Source organism: Chionomys nivalis, chromosome 2 (genome assembly GCF_950005125.1).
Source record: "Chionomys nivalis chromosome 2, mChiNiv1.1, whole genome shotgun sequence".
Classification (NCBI taxonomy): domain Eukaryota; kingdom Metazoa; phylum Chordata; class Mammalia; order Rodentia; family Cricetidae; genus Chionomys; species Chionomys nivalis.
In genome coordinates this window covers 86,681,150-86,687,882 of record NC_080087.1, presented here as the reverse complement: position 1 = coordinate 86,687,882, position 6,733 = coordinate 86,681,150, and positions in this window count along the sequence as shown.

Here is a 6,733-nt window from a genome sequence, read left to right as displayed (position 1 = left end):
CACCAGACAGAAGTGGGCCTTCCCACCATGAGGGTCTTACCTTAACGATGCTCGCTCAGCTGACCACCACCTAGCCTGCAACTGCAAGGCTGAACCCCAGGAAGGCCATGTCTTGTGCCCAGGCGTGGAGGAAGCCAGAAGGTACAGAGGTCAACAAAGGTAATTATTAAACACCCATCTCTGCCCCCCCTTTTTTCCTTCCAAGCAACAAAACATAGAAAGATACCACTGCACACCCAGAAAAGGACCAGACAAGCCCAGCTTCTCCCAGGAATGTTTCGATTTTGATTATCTGTGCCTAGATCATTTTTGTAAATGAATGGATTTCTCCAGATCAGCAACTTCCTATGAGGAGCACTGTCCGCAGGAACGGGGATCATTCTGGGAAATCATGACGGACAAACTTTGGAACCAGCCTCTCACTATCTCACTGAGTGCTGAGTGTGTAACTTCACTTCCCAGTTGTTTTTCTTCCTCAGCCAGGAATTTCCTTCAGGGAGTCCAGGTGCCCCAGAGGGAGCAGGCAGGAGGTTGAGTGAGGTATCCCATGGGTGAGGCCTTTCCATCAAAGCAGAGGATTCACACAGGGTGCTCCACTTCCTGCAGGACTCTAGCCCAGTGCTCCCACGTTCCCATCACATGCTGTCCAAGGAGCCATAGAGGGGAAAACAGAACACAAGGATGCAAGTGTCCCGTCTTCACTTCCCCAGCGGGAAAACTGAGACCCAGAGAGAGCCAGCAACAGGAGGCTCTAGGTCCCAGTCCTTTACTTCAGATCTGAGTGGGAGGAGACAGAGGGTCACTGGCTGGGTTCAATGGGACTCTTGGCAATTGGTCCCCACCACAATCATCCTCAATCATCCCCTTATCTCACATCAGGCATTGGAGTCAAAGCTGCAGCCATTATCAGAAAGGTGGGTGACAGCAAGGGATCCTCTATCTCCAGCCCCAAAGCACCTCATTTAAATGTAATAGTATCCTGAGGGTAGCATAGGACCAAAGGACAGGGTAGGAGCCGGTGGGAGGAGGGCGAATTTCTCAGTCCTTTCAAATGTTAGTTGTCTCAGAGCCAGGGAATTGGCTGAGAAGTCCAGGGTTTGTTTGTTTTTGTTGGGTTTTTTTTTTCTTCTTCTCTTTTTTTCTGTTTTAAATGCTGGGAGTTTAAACTCCCCAAGCCCCTCCCTTGATGCAATCATCTGCACCCTCCCTGCTAGCCGGCCCTTGGAGGTCAAAGTATAACAATTGAACTTTCTTCTCTTTTTGTGTCCTTCAGCTGGACACCAGCTGAATTCTGTCTGCTTTCTAGACACTCGTCACTGTCTCTGAAGGTCCCCCGCCTGACAACCTTGAGTTCAATCCCTGGGACCCCACTCTGTTGTAGAAATTCTGTTTTTGTTTTTGTTTTGTTTTGCTGATCTGGTGTTGCAATGAGGCTAGGCCAGCTGGTAGAGTCCCAGGCTCCACCTGCTTTCTGCTCTCCCAGCGCCCTCCAACTCAACGCAACTTTCTCTTCTCTCAACCCCAACAAAACTATCCTCAGTATTTGGTTGGAGCCTCCAGTTCATCCCTGCATCATTGTGAAAGCTCCATTTCTGTCTCTCTCTCTCCAAACCCCATGGCTCAGAGAGTCTCTGAACAAAGGGAAGGCACCAAAAAGCCCGGTTCTGCATTCTTGGCAACTATTGCAGCTTCCTCCCCAAAGTTGCCAGCCGCCCAAGTCCCTGACTAAGCACTCAGCTTTTTTTTTTTTTTTTTGATTTTATTGAGCTCTACATTTTTCTCTGCTCCCCTCCCTGCCTCTCCCCTCCCCTTCAACCCTCTCCCATGGTCCCCATGCACCCACTTTACTCAGGAGATCTTGTCTTTTTCTACTTCCCATGTAGATTAGATCTATATATGTCTCTCTTAGGGTCCTCATTATTGTCTAGGTTCTCTGGGATTGTGGTTTGTAGGCTGGCTTTCTTTGCATTATGTTTAAAAACCACTTATGAGTGAGTACATATGATAATTGTCTTTCTAGATCTGGGTTACCTCACTCAAAATAATGTTTTCTAGCTCCATCCATTTGCCTGCAAATTTCAAGATGTTATTTTTTCTGCTCTGTAGTACTCCATTGTGTAAATGTACCACATTTTCCTTATCCATTCTTCAGTTGAGGGGCATTTAAGGTTGTTTCCAGGTTCCGGCTATGACAAACAATGCTGCTATGAACATAGCTGAGTACATGCCCTTGTGGCACGATTGAGCATCCTTTGGATATATACCCAAAAGTGGTATTACTAGGTCTTGAGGAAAGTTGTTTCCTAATTTTCCAAGAAATCGCCACACTGATATCTAAGGGGCTGTAACAGCTTGCATTCCCACCAGCGATGCAGGAGTGTTCCCTTTTCCCCACAACCTCTCCAGCATAAGTTGTCGTCAGTGTTGTTGATCTTGGCCATTCTTACAGGTGTAAGATGGAATCTCAGTTTTGTTGTGATTTGCGTTTCTCTGATGACTAAGGATGTTGGTGCTCAGCTTTTGACCACACTTGAGCACAAACCCAGCTTATGGCAGACACATCATCACCCCTCACCTACAGCCTATAAAATCACCCTGCTTTAGTTCTGGGGCGTGACTTCTCTGTCCTCAATTGGTGGAACCAGAGAACCCACTGGAAGTTGCTCACCCATAAACCCATTGTTACACTTTTCAATTTGGCTGGTTACTGTGTCAGCAAAGAAACTTATTGGGCGGGGGGGGGGGGGGAGGCAAAAAATCTATTACTCAAGGGTATAAAAAGAGTACCCTGTTACCACCTCTCTTGGGGGCACCAGACCTGTTTGACTGCCCAGTGCTCTGTGCAGAGTGCTGGTCTGTGAGTACTGGGTCCCTGGAGATCTATGCCAGAGGCTAGCAGGGGGCCTGTCCACAGCCTGTGGGGTCATTCCTTAAGCCTTGCTGAGTATCACACTTCCTAGTAGGACCTATTTGTGTCTGCAAAGTACAGCAGACTGATCCTTGGAGCAACACAGCAGTCAATGGACTGTCATCCCCCACACCGTTTCACTTTAAAAATGGGGTGCATAGGCTGCACCTCAAACTTCTGAACGTATGCAATCCTCTTGCCCTCCCCTGCTGAACGGCCAAGAACACAGGAGGAGGAGACAGCCCTGAAAGCCCCTCAAACTCACTTTAGTCTCTATGCACAAATTTGATTGTGAGTCTGAAATGTGAAACTAGATAACCGGCCCTGGTGGCATAGGCTTGTAATCCTACTTATTCAATTATGAGTCCCAGGCCTGCTCGGGCAGCTTAGCGAGACCCTGTTTCAAAATGCAGAGTACTGTCAGGGCTAGGACGTAGTTCTGTGGTAGAGCATTCTCCTAGCCTGTACAAGGCCCTAGGGAACAATCCCTAGCTTCGGAGTGCAGACAGGGGAATGGAGCCTAGTGAGGGTGCCCCCTCTGGTAAGTATTTTGAATCCCCATTATTGGGTCTCTCTGCTACTGCAGTAAGCCAAATCAAGCTGAATTAATAAGACCAGGTATAATCTGAGCAAAGCGCCCCCAGCTGATCTCAGGGAAGAAGAAATTATGCCTCTGCTCCGGGGCCTTAAATACCCTGTAGGTGTGGTCTTTGAGCAACTCAGGGGAGGAGCTACTGCTTGGAGGACTTTCTGAGAGCAGGGTCTGGACAGGAAGGAGTGGGGCCCAAGCAGAGTTCCCAGATAAACACCCTCGTGGACCTCTGAGGATGGCAGAGGCTCCACACTGAACTGGAGGTATGCTCAGGGCTTCTTGGAGTGCTGGGTTTGCAGCCTCTGGATAATAAAGTCCACTGTCAAGGTCAGAAATCTTTACTTCCATTCATTTTGGTCAAAGGCAAACCTTTCGTTTTTCCCTTATCTCTTTCTCTCAAGATGAGCATGTGAGCCCAGGCTAGGCCCAGGCTAGGATGGAGCTCAAATCCCTGTGCTTCAGATTTGAGCACCAGTGTTCATTACAGGGGTGTGTACCACACGTGGCAAACACCTTTTCTCCCTCTCATGTGCTTGTGTGTGCCTGTGTGTATGTCTGTATATGTATGTGTGTGTGTCTGCATGTGTCTTTGTGTGTCATGTGTGTATGTACATCTGTGTTGCAGAAAGGGGCTGCTTGTTCATCCAACTGCCCATCTAGCTTACACCTGAAATAACCACACAGAAACTGTATTAATTAAATCACTGCTTGGTGCATTATCTCTAACTTCTTATTGGCTAACTTTCACATCTTGATTTAACCCATTTCTATTAATCGTATATCTCCATGTGGCAGTGGCTTACCGGGAAAGATTCAGCATGTCTGACTCTGGCAGCTCCATGGCGGCTCTCTGACTCTGTTTTCTTCCTCCCAGAATTCAGTTCTGTCTTTTCTGCCTAAGTTCTGGCCTATCAGGCCAAGCCAGTTTCTTTATTCATTAACCAATACAAGCAACACATAGAAAGAAGGACCTCCTATACCACATCTGTGTGTGTCTGTGTGTAGTATTTGTGTGTATGTGTATCTGTGTGTGTGTTGTGTGTGTACATATGTCCTGTGTATCTGTGTATGTGTCAGATAGGGTTTCCTATAGCTCAAACTGGTCTATCCCTCCAAAGTACCAGGATTTTTGTTTGTTTGTTTGAGACAGGGTTTCTCTGTGTAACAGCCATGACTGTCCTGGAACTCACTTTATACACAAGGCTGGCCTTGAACTAACAGAGATCTGCCTGTCTTTTCCTCCTGAGTGCTAGGATTAAAGGTGTGTGCCACTACCACCCAGTCTGGGATTACTTTTTGATGCCAGTTTTCAATCTACTTCCATACCATATTGTAGTTAACCAGATATGGGGTCCTCTCACAGAAAACCATATGAATTTGGTTTCTAAAAACAAAAACATTCCCAGTTTTTTTCAAGACTGAATAACTGGCTGACACATATTCCCGAAGGTCTTAGGTGTAGTAGGGAGCTGTGGGCCTCTTCCCACAGCCCGGCTCATGGCTGCCTAGCTAGCTTATGCCCCGAAATAAAAACACACAAATTGTATTCTTTTAAACACTGCTTGACCCACTTCTATTCATGTGTGTAGCACCTTGAGGTGTGCTTACCAGGAAGATTCTAGCCTACGTCCATCCTGGGTCGGAGCTTCATCGCGTCTGCCTCAGAGAGTAGAGCTATTGAGTCTGCCCGGGAGAGGGGAGCATGGTGTCTGCTCCAGAGAGCAGAGCTGTCGCGTCTGAGCTCACTTCCTCTTCCTCCCAGCATTCTGTTCTGTTTACTCCACCCACCTAAAGGCTGGCCTATCAAATGGGCCAAAGCAGTTTCTTTATTAGCCAATGACCTTCCTCCATCACTTAGGAACTGAGAAATCACTCCTCTATCTGTCTCTAGGCAGGTTCATCCACATGCAGATATGCCACATACAAGAACCAGCACGATGACATCATCACACCAACCCCATCACATACATCTCGAACAAATATATGTCTTAGTTAGGGTTTCTATCGCTGTGAAGAGACATCGTGACCACAGCAACTCTTATAAAGGAAAACATTCAGTTGGGGTGGTTCACTTAGGTTTCAGCAGTTCAATCCACTATCAACATGGCAGTATGCAGGCAGAAATGGTGCTGGAGAAGGAGCTGAGAGTTCCACTTCTTGATCCATAAGCAACAGGAAGTGAACTGTATTATTGGGTGAAGCTTGAGCATAGAAGACCTCAGAGCCCACCCCCACAGTGACATACTTCCTTCAACAAGGCCAAACCTATTCCAGCAAAGCCACACCTCCTAATAGTGCCACTCCCTGTGGGGACCATTTTCTTTCAAGCCACCACAATATACCTATATGGACCAGTCACACATCTGTAAAGACCAGCAGTCTTGGAAGAAAAACAACACTTCATGAATTATAATTACTGGGTAAATATAAATTAATTTATGGTAAAATCATCAACTACTACTAAAAAAAAAACAAAAAACCAGTACCATGTGGATTAGTTCTTTTTATTTACAGCCATGGTTGATGTTGAAGGAGCAGAACAACCTCTATTTTGAGAAAGAACTCCATTTTGGACAGGACCTAACGAGGGGAGAAATGAATGCAGTCCAGTAAAAATCATAAATGTTCCCAAGAAACTGTGCCAGCCTGGTCAGAGTGAGCCGCCAGGGTGTCCAAACAACATCTGCTTGCTTCAGACATCCTTGTAGGGATCTGATTAACTGCTGTTTTGAAATTCCTGTCTGCTGACTGTCACTGTTTTGAAATTCCCCTGTACCCCAACCAACGAATTCTAACGTTGTATACTTTTACCCAATCCAAATGCCAAGGCTTGTGCCACCCTGCTTGCAGTTTTCCCCTTTAAAATTCCCTTACCCTGAGGGCTTGGGGTCATTTCCCCCCACCCGTCCAAGCTAGCTTGAATAAAGCCCCAGTGTGTTTGCATCAGATACAGGTTCTGTGGTGGTCTTGTTTGGGGTTTCGTGTGATGCGGGCACAACATTGGTTCCCTGATGATCTGGAACCCCCATGACCCCTAGACCCTGGCCCCAGGGGTTTCTTACCAACCAGTAAGTCTCTTTGCTTGTCTTTGTCTCTGCCTCTGTCTTTAGCACTTTCATTTTCTGAAGCGTACAGAGTATTGATCAATCGAGGTCAGAGTCAAAATGGGTTAGAGTACCATTCGGGTTGCTGAGACCAGCGGACGCGCTGAACAGGGCCCCACGAAGACCCGG